Below are 12,454 nucleotides of genomic sequence, written 5' to 3' on the forward strand. Positions count from 1 at the left end.
ATCTATTTTACACTATGTTATGGCCAACTTCTGCAATCCTGGCAAAGCTGCTTCCTCTTCTGGTGTAACTTTTGTCCTTCTGACACTGCCAGGGGCTAACCCTTACCTCCTGCAGTGACTGGCTGATAGAGCGTGCATTACCAAAGCCTGAATCCCTCTGGACCACTACCACCACTGGAAGGCCTGTCCTGCCGCCAGTATGCCTGAGAGCGTACATCTACTTCAAGGGCTCCTGTGCTGGCTACTGCTCACCACACTCCCACAGGGGATAGATTAGACGTTTGAAGGTTGGCTTCTTTCCCGCTCCCTCTAGGCTTCCTCTAGTTGGCGAGCACAGATGCCTATAAGGTGGAGCTATTGCCTGAATACTCCAGGAACATGCAGGCACTGTACACACCAGCACTCATTATGGTGTTCTAGACACTCCATCATCCACTGAAATCACCCCATGCAGTACCACTTCAGCACTCTTGCACTCTCCCAAGAAAATTCACAGTCTGCCGACTGCCAATTGCACATTGTTTCTGCTCTGGGCTTGACTGTGTTTTTCACAGAGAAAGCTGCACATGCGGTATCCTCTTCCAGCCTTCACCACCACACTGGTTAAAATTAGGTCCCCAGCAATAGTGGACCTTTTCTTAAATGTAATCATGACTGCATGCTGTCCAGTTACACATGATCTCTGCCTGTGCATTACTGTAGAGCAGACCAACCAGCAGTCACAGAGAACCAGTGGAGCCAGTGTCAATCCTAAAACCTGACCGCCTTCTATCAATATCTCCATTCTTCCAAGAACCAGTGAAGTCACTCTAGTTAACGTGCTGTTGCTCCCGTATTCCATAAAGTAACATTTGTGCTTTATTTCCTTTTGTACCCTGCCTCAGAGACGGCTGGTGTCATAGTAGTGGGGTACCTGCTCAAACCTGAAAAAGTCACAACTTCAGGACACCAATGCACATCTATACTGGGTTCAAGACTTAGCTTCCTTTGGAATGTCTTGATTCATAATACTACTCCCCAAACAGTATTCCTAGCAGCAAAGGTCTGGCCACACCACAGCTGGACCTTTCTCTTTATTTCCTTGCGAGTAGGCCATTCATGACCCCTTTTGCACCCAACCCAAATCCTTAATCTCCTGCCTCAGTGCAAAATTGTCACCACCTGCTGATACAAGGGATCAGTCACTAAATGTGTCATGCCTTTATGACCTGGATAAATGTGTTGTCAGCCCTACCGTTGAGCCAGTGGTGGTAAATCCCACCAACAGTGGTCCATGTACAACCACCTTTTCCCTTTTTTCATATCCAGTCCCACTAATTTAAACATAGCACAACACTCAACCCTGAGAGCATCACTGTAATTGTTCGCATTGAGGAAAAGATCCTTACTTTCATGTTCATTATGTACTGACGTTAAAGCACTTGAGATCATATCCACACTTACTTTATCCACAGCTCTTTCTCCTCTATCTCTGCCAACTACAGACCCAGTACTACAACTTTTTCACTAAAATTGGAAATCCACGTTTTCTTCGTTTCTCCTAATGCATTTGTGATAATACCTTCCAGGTGGCATCCCACACTATCGCTCCCTTTAGACCCCCTGCTCGATTAATGTCAATGGTCTGCTTGGTTATTTGACAATATTTCTCCAGCTTGGTAGCTCCATCTTAAGATCTGGCCCTTTCTCTTCTTTCTTTAAATGTCCCAGTGGCTGCATCCTACCACTTGCCTTCCAACCTGGATCTGCGAGTTGTGCCAACATTTCTTTCCCCTTTTCATCTGTTAAATGGCAGCCCTCCTGTGCTTCCACTTTCTGTTTCTCTTTATGCACTAAGTAATCAAATCATGCACACATGCTCTGTCATATCGTTGACTTACCGGTGTACCTTATGCTCTTACATAGTATATAATGATACGTGCCGGCCATCCCTTCTCATCTTGTACATCCTAGGAGAATAGACTACATTGTTTCCGAATTTATTGCTCTTTTGTTTTGGGAATTGTGCAAAATCACTCTCCACCATCTCTCTCTCTCCCCACCCTGTCCACCATTGTAATCTACAATCCTTACTCTGTCCTTCTATTCTTCCACTGACATACTGTCCTACCATGCTCCTGTCCTGGTGGCTGCACCTGCTTGTCCAAGCTATTTCTCTCAGATATTTTCTGATTTTCCTCAGTATGTGCCCATACACAGCAATAGCTTGATGATGGCAATTGGGATTACCACCCTTTTTCGCACTCCTTTGATAGCCTCCCCTGGATGAAATAGCTACTCTTCTATCGCTATTGTTGTACTCTTGGGTTTAACAATAAGTTAATTCCCAAAAGGCAAGATGATATAGCTAACGTATGTACCTTTTATATGTTGAGAGTCCTCAACCATCCATCCTTCTACCTACCGTGCATTGTAAATTCTCATTAAGCTCTGCATATGGCCCGTGCTTTTTTTGACAATTCATGGAGTGCACGTTAGACCATTGTCATCAGGTACCTGATTTTGTTCTTGCTATTCCAGTGTCATTGTCCAATCAGTTAGAATCAAGGGAATAGACAGAAAATTAAAAGTACCTCAACTTTAAGCCAAATGACTAACAGCATTAAGCAATGCATTCGTTCAATCACTCCTAGAAACATTTGGATGTTTGGGTTTCCTCCCAAGGACATTTTTTGAAACATGGGATGAAATTATGCATTTTACAGCTCACTTGTTATAGAATGACTGAGAGGGTTAAAAAATGATATCCTCAGCTCATTTTCCCTAACATTTGGCTAAAAGCCAAAGATTGCAGAGGTGGATGAAATAATTGTGGTTTGCAATTTGAAATTGCAAATGAGAGCATACCTTTCTAAAGATGTCTGTTGCATTTTTACTTCTAACTTTTCTCTCTAGGTCCATGGTCCCATTCTGTCCCTTACAAGTAGATCCTCAGTCATATATTGTACCTGCGAATATATTTGTAAGAGCAGGGTGGGAAAATAGAAAGCAACTCATATCTCATAATCTCATTTAGTGGACATCATTGCTACAGTCAGAACATACACAGGATGAACAAGCGGGAGTCTTTAAAAAGACAGAAGCCCTGTGATGTCTGCAAGAGGCCAGCTGCATTTCTGCTGCCAGAGGTGGAGCACCATCAAAACACCGATACATGGGATACAGAATCCTACACATTTTGCTGCATCTTAATGCTACAACAGTAGACATAAAAACCATACCTCAGGTCATACTGACCTCACAGACTTGATACAAAGTTATCACTCAGGTTACACTAGATATATCCCTAAGAGTTACGTTACACCAATATAATAGGCTTTGGCCTTGAACAGTAGTATTTATGGTAAAAAACTGTATGTCTGCATTATTGTGAGAAATTGGGTTGTTGGTTGAGTGGGGTGTGAGCCCTGGTCAAGCAACAGCCATAATCTCTTGCACGGTGAACCACAGAAAGTCACTAAACTAACTTGTGCTTAAGCCTAGGGAGCATGGCACAAAAAACTGTCAGGCTTAACTTAGAGGGAATGTGAAAAGTATTTATGCAACACAATGTGACAGGGTTGCAATATCTCTGTCTCATGAAGGTCCTACGGGGCCGGTATATTCATACCCCGTGGGTACCTCAGAGGGGTCCAGTGATTTAAACGTCAATCCGGATATCCAATTTACTGTAATAAAAAAGGAAACTGGAAGATGCGGAGAGGAGAGAGAGGAGAGCGGCAAGGACAGCGAACTGACGGTGGCACGTTTGGAGAGAGGAGAACGGTGAGGAAAGTGACCCGTCGGCGGTGCGGCTGGAGGTAGAAGAACGCTAGAGTCATAGCAACTCCACAAACAAGCGGGAACGTGGCTTCTACAGGTGCGTGAACGAACCCCTGGTACTCAGGGCTTGTGGTGGAAGTGGGGAGGTGGGAGGAAGGACAAGGGGTTATAGAGAGGGCTATAAAAACATGTAAAACCCGGAACACTCTGGAGTGTTGGGGAATACTGTGCATGGACCCTTTTTTTGTTGTTGTTCCTCACCGGGCACTTTTTGATTTGTTATCCACTTCCCTTTGCACTACTCTAACCAACCTCCCCTCCTCCCTACACCCTAAAGTAAAAGAGCCAACCATAAAAACGGTCCACTTACCTTATTTCACGGTTCCTTTCTCATCCACATGATGCCACAACTACGTGGAACGACATCCTGAAGCATAAATCCCTAAGAAAGAAAGGAAGATGTCATTACAAATTGCCATAAACCCAGAGACATTTCGAACAAAAGAAGAAAACAGTGAACAGAAACAAGATTGGATAAAGGAGAAGAATTAAAGAGAAAGAACAGAGAAGAAACAAAGGACACTAGAAAATAAGAATGATTCTCTTTTCATTAATAAAGTAGTTTGAGAGACAAACCGAACAGTACCAGTTTCTGTCTTCAATTTAATTAAACTTTACCCTTCTCTCCAGGAGCCCACTACACACACACACAGAAATAAAGTAAAATTACAACACATGAAAAATCCAAAACCAATTTAGAAAAATAAGGTACATTTAAATACATTTTTTTACACCAAAACAATAAAAATTCAAGCAATATAACCAGTTATGAAATTTTAAAGTTTAAGGTTCAAACTAGCAGCTAAAAGATAAAAGTGTCAATCGTGGACACCAGTTGAAAGTTAAGGCCAACCGTGATGGAGCATGGTTCAGTTACAAGAAGTGGACTGGGCCTGGTGAGCACTTACCTACGAACTCTGAAAAATATTGAGAGAAAAATGCCTGAGAAGGTAGAAATCCAGCGGGGTAAGGCTGCAGGTTTGTCCAAGGAGGGATCATCATTGTGGGAGGTCCATGGAGCGACGCCGCAGTGAAAACTTTTACCTTTGGACTTAGTCGTCAAAATGGAAGTCGAAAATCTTTAACGGGATGAACCAGAGGGTAGTAGCTGAAGACAGTTCCACAAGGTTGGATACCCCTTTGGCGAAGGACCGCTGAAATAGATTTGCCGCTGCGGAGAACAACAACTAATATCAACTTCAAGAAAGATGCTGGTTAAAACCCTTTCCTTCTCTCTAGCACTACATATATATATGAATTGGTAATTATATAGTGTGAACCTCACTAGCAATCAACGTATCACTGCACATTATGGGGAGGGGGGTCAGGAGGTGATATTGCACATCAAGTGGGGAATAACACCTTCAGGCACAGAAAGATTTGCCCAGAATCACACAATATTTAGCCAAGCTTTAAGGCTAGGATTTAAACCTCGGTTTTCCAGGGTCCAAAGTTGGTGGTTCGAGTCACTAAGCCATATCACCTCCCAATGATGAGGCCAGCTGTAAGGCCCTTAAATTGTGCTGCAGACTGTAGTGTTTGAATCCATGGCAAATTTGCCTTAGTCTGTTGCTACAAATGCAGTCACCGTGATTGAGCAAATGCAATTTGATTGGATAGTAGTTCTGGGGGTGAACACCAATGGCATAAACATATCACAATTCTTTAGGAGCATAGTGAGTGTCATGTCATGTTATGTCATGACAAGTTATGGCGGCCTGTTTGTTACACAGTCTTATAAATAATTATTTTAATACTCTACAAGTGCTTCATTGGCATTCAAAAAACTCCTACCAACTAAGGTCCAGAATACATCTATCCCACATATGTGTGGTAAGATTTTTATATCCTTCCTGAAATATAGAAGGATACTAAATTAAGAGAAATAGAATATAGATAAATTAATTATTTGTCACCAAATTTAGCTTTTGTGGTTTTCATAGTCTCTACTTGGCAGTGACTTGAATACCTGAGTTGAGCACCCTGGTTGGCTAATAATGTGGTATAGACTCAAATAGGAATTTTGGCCATTCTGTAAAAAGATGCAATAATCTATTGTAAATCAGTGGCATGACATTATCCCCTGCAGCCCCTGTGGTGCGAGGGGGGGTCAGGATCTCCAGCACAGTACACCTGACTGTGGAGAGCCCTCCGTGTTCTTTGGCCGGTCAGGCCCTCAAGTTTTATTACTCCACATATAAATATTTTAAACTTGGTCTGTTATGTGATGTGGGCTCATTTGGAAAGGTACATGGATGAGTTTGGCTGCCGAAAGCTGGCTTGTCTTGATGTTTTGTTGGTTCTTGCTTTCTTCATTAGGGCAACTCTGTTGGCACATTTGTCGATCCAGGTGAAGTTCTGGGCAGCCTGTTCGAGGTGTGTGGAGTCTTTTGGTTGGGACTCGCTAAGGGCCTGAGTTCTCTCTGTCTCTGTTCCCTTGCTTCAGCTGCAGTGGGAGGAGCTGTGGTGCTTGGTGATGGTGTGATATGCGCCAGAGATGGCGACGTGGATGATGGTGTGGTAGGATCAGGTAAGTTTGGTGTCATCACTGAATTTGACTCTGTCACTGGAGGTGAAGATGGGGTCGAGTGTGTTGCCACCTTTGTGCGTGGGTTCGGTGACCAGTTGGGCAAGACCAATGTTGTTCATGTTCTCCAGGAGAGTGGCAGTGTTGGTGTTAGTGGGGTCATCAATGTGGAAATTGAGGTTGGCGATTAGGATGTAGTGGTTGGAGTTGGTGGCTAGCGGGGCGTGATGTTGGGGATGGCAACGCAGAAAGCCGGTCGAGGTTCTGGGGGTCTGTATGTGAGGGTGCCTCTCATCATTGTCTTGGCTTCAGTCTGTAGTTAGAAAATGAGGTGCTCCATGATGGATGTGGGGTCATCGTTGTAGGTGGTGCCACGGATGGTTTCCTTCAAGAAGATGGAGGTGCCTCCTCCATGTTTGTTGGTGCAGTCTCTGTGTATTATCTTGCAGCCGTTGGGTGCAGCGGTGGCTGTGTTGGGGTTTGAGGGGGGGTGAGCCAGATCTCAGTGATGAAGGCTACATCGTGGGAGAGGGTGGTGATGGTGTCTCGGATTTCTGTGCCATGCTTGCAGAGGAATCGGGCATTGAGCAAGATTCACTGCACCGGTTTCAGGTTGTTCATGGTCCTATGGATGGGTGTAGCGCGGAAGCCTGTGTGTACTGGTGGTCCAGCGTCACATGAGAAGTGGCAATAGCAGCAGGTGAAAGGTCCTTTCGTTGCTCAAGTGGAGGAAATACAGCAGTCCTTGTATCATCTGGGGTCCAGGGCCGGAGCTCCTTAGCGGTGTAGTGTTGGGTGTTGGGAGAGCCAGGGTTTCTGGCGCTGAGAGCGGTCCAGGCGCAGATGGCACAGACGGGTGCAGACAGGCTTGCCTTTGGCACACTTTCAGCGTGCCAGTGGTGCACCCGCTGCACGTGCCTGTTGAGCGGCCACGCTGCGGCCTCCATTAGGTAGGTTCTGGGGATGACGGGGTGCTGGATGATGGGAGGCAGAGCAGGTTAAGGGCAATAAGTTGCCAGCCAGGAAGTGTGCGGGAGAGTGGGGGCACCGATGCAGAAAGGTCAGGAAAGTGAGGAGAGAGCAAATATGCCAAAAAGCAGGAGTTCAGAAAAGAGAGGAGAGAGCGAATATGACAGAGAGGGAAGATCAGAGCAGCGAGGGACAACAGAGAGACGAGAGATGGAAGAGATGGGGCCAAGAGGGAGAGCAAGGAGGCAGTGTGTGGCAGCAGAGACGGAGGGTGCAGCTGTGTCAGGAGACCTGTCGTGGGGGAGCTGATGTGAGGACCTGCTCAATGAGGTTGTGCTGTGGCCTCCATTAAGTAGATCCTACGGAAGGGAGGGTGCTGGGTGTCGGGAGACCTGTCGCGGGGGACCTGGTGTGAGGACCTGCAAAAGAAACACTTTGCCTAGAACTTTTAGATGGAACTGTCAAATCTGAACAACCATATTGGTTTTAGAACCCAAGGAGAGTTATTTTGCAACATTATACATAGATTCTTAACTGTAAGTCTCCGGGTTGGGATCAGACTTAGAAACTCTGGCCAAAAGAAGGGTGACCAGAGGTTAGAGGTCTTTGCGCATCATCTTTTTAGTCTCCAAAAAGTTTCAAATACTTCATCAGCATCCAGGATAAGGTTGCCATACAGACTGTATTTCATCCGAGATTTGCTGTCCAGACCAGTGTCATCCAGTTGAAATAAATTTGTGTGCCAGTATTAAAAGTGTAAAACCACATGCCCCAAGACTGTTTCCTACTTGAAAGTAATGGTTACCTCTTTAGCTTGATTGATAAGCATGTGCATGAGATCAAAGTATGTACTTTCTAATCTATTGTGCCACTTCTCGCCAATGCTGTATGCAATCATGGATGGAGAAGAATGTAAATGACACTTTCACGGACCAATGGCAGAAGATTAGACCTAAAGTTCTTCTGAGTGTAAATGTTCACATATATTAATATATGTACCATCATTTTTATTGCATGATCCTGGCAGTCAGCTAAGCCGTAGCAACACAAAAGGATGATGGACAGAGTGCTGAACAATGCAAACACTCACCCACGGTCACAGATCTGGGTTTAATCCATCGTTCTTGTGCTCACCATGCCACCCCAGTTTGGACCCAGCCATATGCAAATCAGTCATGACCCTGTTTCTCATGGGAACAGTCCAGCCCGAACTGCCAAGCCAGGTTCTCCTTGGACCGGAAACAAGCATCCTGGGACCGGTTTCAAGGTAACACCCTTCATCACCCAGGCTAGCTTGAATCCAGTGGCACAGTGAGCACGGGACCCAAGTCTCGGCATACCCTTCCCACTTAGGGCAACTTTAGCAACACAAAAGGATGATGGACGGAGTGCTGAACAATGCAAACACTCACCCCCCCCCCCAGTCACAGATCTGGGTTTAATCCATCGCTCTTTTGCTCACAATGCCACCCCAGTTTGAACCCAGCCATATGCAAATCAGTCTTGACCCTGTTCCTCATGGGAACAGTCCAGCCTGAACTGCCAAGCTAGGTCCTCCCTGGACCGGAAACAAGCATCCTGGGACCGGTTTCAGGGTATCACCCTTCATCAGCCAGGCTAGCTTGAATCCATTGGCACAGTGAGCACGGGACCCACGTCTGGGCATACCCTTCCTACTTAGGGCAACTTTAGCAACACAAAAGGATGATGGAGAGAGTGCTGAACAATGCAAACACTCACCCCCAGTCACAGATCTGGGTTTAATCCATTGTTCTTTTCTCACCAATCCATCCTTAGAAGCTTATTGCCTTTAGCACATACATTTCACAACAAGTGGGTAAGACCTACTTTCGTTGGCATAACTTTTCACAATATACAGGGCAAACAGGTGGGATCTGACCCAAGTTTTCTGAGTGAATTATTACTATCTATAACCGTCACCATTAGCTTGACAGCGTAACAAACAGGCACCTATTGAAGTTCACATAAACTGGCAATGGTCATTCGTACAGTTATAAAATTACAAATATGTAAAAAAAATTAATAAGCAAAACAGTATACAACCCCCTCAAAAAAGAGCATGACAAGGATAATCACATTGAAAATCTTTTACCCACAGGGTTTACCAGAAAGGCCTCAACATCAAAACTCTTGCCTTTTGTGGTAATGTGTGAGATTTGTGTAACAAAATACACGTCGACGGCCTGTAACACAATCTGATAACAATCCACCGTAAAGGCCTATTGGCTTTAAGAAATACTTTGCACAATAAATAAGTCAGATCTATTGACTTTGTCAGAACTTTTCATAATAAACAGATCAGACCTATGGAATCAGATATAACATTTTGCCAATGAACCAATCAGCACTATAGCCTTTATCAATGACTTTTCACCATAACCACCATAGGGCTACTGTATTGAGGGTAAGATGTCCCCACAGACAGCTGTCAGACATAGAGTGATACAATTACAAATGGCAAAGGAAATTACCATCTCTCAAAGAGGGCCTAACAAGGATTATCATAGTGGAAATCTTCTATCCTCACAGTTTGTCTAAAGGAATAACCACAATCAAAACCCTTGCCTACTATGATAATTTGTGAGATTCCCTGTAACAAAATGCTTCTCAACAAGGTTTAAGACTGCAGGATGACAGTCTATCCTTAAAAGACTACTGGCTTTAACACATGCTTTCCACAATAAAAATGTGAGGCCCACTGTCTAGATTGTAACTTTTCAGAATAAACAAATGAGGCCTGTAGAGTTGACAGCTGGCTTGCCGTCATAACCAACTCAGTGCTTTTGTATTGTGCATAAGCTTTCAGGCAAGGCAAACAGTGCAATACAAATACTCCTTTTTAGTGGAAGCAAACAGCATTTGCCAAATCAAATGCTGAACTCAAGAAAACAAACTTCTGGGCAGAACCTACGCCCCTCTCTCAGAAATACTCGTGAAAGCTCTTTTGTGTTGATCACATAAGGTCACCTACCGCTGTGCTGTCAAGCCAGACCCAAGTAGGGATCCCAACTAAAGGCCTGATTTATATTTTGGCGGATGGGATCCTCCATCACAAATGTGAAGGATATCCCATCCGCCATATTATAAGCGCATTATATCCTTTGGCACTTGTAATACGGAAGGTGAGATATCTGTCACGTTTGTGACGTAGTATCCCGTCCCACTAAATATTAATCAGGCCCTAAATCTGTAAAATCTTTACCTTGAACCATACGCGGCACCCTTGTAGGCCTAATCGTTTGCAGGTAGATTTTGAGGACTCTTCCCCAAATTTAGATCCAAATTTACAAAGAAATGACGCAGCGCAGAACAGCAAATAAAGTAGCTGTGCTGCACTGCATAACAGGAGAGATCAGAACAGCACCACATCTATAAGGACCTGACACAGTTCTCATCTCTCAATGTGCTGGATACTTTGCGCAGCCATGCTCAAGGAAGGTACCATTACTCCATAGGACAAGGGTGTCTGAATTGTAGTCTGCATAATGGTCCCATTCTCTACAAAGGCTATGGTTTAATGCTGTTTCGTCCAAATGTGAGTGCTGCAGAACGCAGCACACATGGAAAGAGGAAATACAAGGAGAAATAAAGATATCTTTCCTTGTTACGTCATCCTCAGGTTGGTTAGGATGTTGCCATAAATCCATGTCTACTAGTCTTTGTAGCTGTGGATATTTATCAAAATGCATGGTTGGATGCATGGGAACGCCCATTCACCGCCCATGGAATGCCTCCCTAACTCAAAGTAACACAAGGTAGTACATTATGCTGCCTTGCCTTACTTTTTGTTACAAGTTAAGGGAAATCACAATTTGCAGTGGTTTGTAGATCACAAACAGGATTTTGCATCGGACCTCTATTAAAAAAGTAATCCAACCCTGACACATAACCTTTGTAAATCTGGGCCTTTGAACTTAAAAAAACTCAGTGCTGATGAAGAAGTGCAGACGAACAGTGTGATCATCCATGAAATTGTACGGGAGTTTACAAGCCAATTGCAAAATAAGTAGGAGGCTGAGGTAAATGTCAGGGGAGTGTGAGGCAGTAACTGTCCCATAAACTCTGAGTGATTATGTAACTCAGCCCAGTCAAGTAAAAGTCAATGGCATTTAGGCCCTGCTGGGAAACGTCCATGAGTCTCAGCAGGGCAGAAAGAACATCAGTCTGACAACCTGTGTTTCTTGTTTTTAATGCATGCTTTAACCTTTAAGCGTAAATGTTTCTCATAGAAATGTTCAGCCATTTTATCTTTTGTTACACAGTGCATGTAACTGAAATATAACTGTGCTTGAAAAGAAAGCATACCTTACCTTGGCAGTTCGGTGAAATGAGTTTGTACATCTGGAACTTTTAATTAAGACAGAAAGTAAATACAATACAAAATAAAAAAGGAATTACATCCGATAAAATCTTTCCCTCGTGTGTTTTTGTAGGCAACATTCATTTATTTGTGTGTCCAAGCCATAACAAGCATTTACAGGAATGTCCTAATCCAGATCAAAAACTCACCATCACCTCCCACAAAACCTCCAAAGGCACAAGCCTGTGCATTATATTTATTGCCAGTTCTGCTCATGCGGTTGCCTGCTACTAAATAGGGGTTCACACTATCCAGGGGCGGTCCCTCCACTATGGGGAAGGAGCATCACTCCACAGCAAAAAGGCAGCATAAAGCGAAAAAATAAAATGATGATAAATGTGTTTTATTATCATTTCATTTTTACGCTTAGCCCTGTCTGCTGATTAGTGCAGGGAAAGGTGGGGCCATCCACTGCATCAGCAGGGGAGGAGGAGTGCTAGGGCCACTCTAAGTGCACGTGACGGTATGGGCGGCCGTCTTGGGCTGGCCAAACCGACACGCGCACTTATAACTCTCCACTCGAGCAGTGTTTCACAGCTGGGTGGAGACCAAGCGCAGGCTCCCACTCCCTAACTGAGTGCTATTTCAGTCAGCTCAGGCCAATCCTGGTGCTTCTCTCATGCTGGGTAACAGCATGGGAGAAGCATCTGGAATGGGTGGGGAGCGGAGCAACAAGAGAAGAACCTGCAGTGTGAGCAGAGGGAAATGGAGGGCCGGCAGCGGCAGGTAAGTCTTTTTTTTCATTGTATTATTAT

The sequence above is a fragment of the Pleurodeles waltl genome, chromosome 10, assembly GCF_031143425.1.
Source record: "Pleurodeles waltl isolate 20211129_DDA chromosome 10, aPleWal1.hap1.20221129, whole genome shotgun sequence".
Classification (NCBI taxonomy): domain Eukaryota; kingdom Metazoa; phylum Chordata; class Amphibia; order Caudata; family Salamandridae; genus Pleurodeles; species Pleurodeles waltl.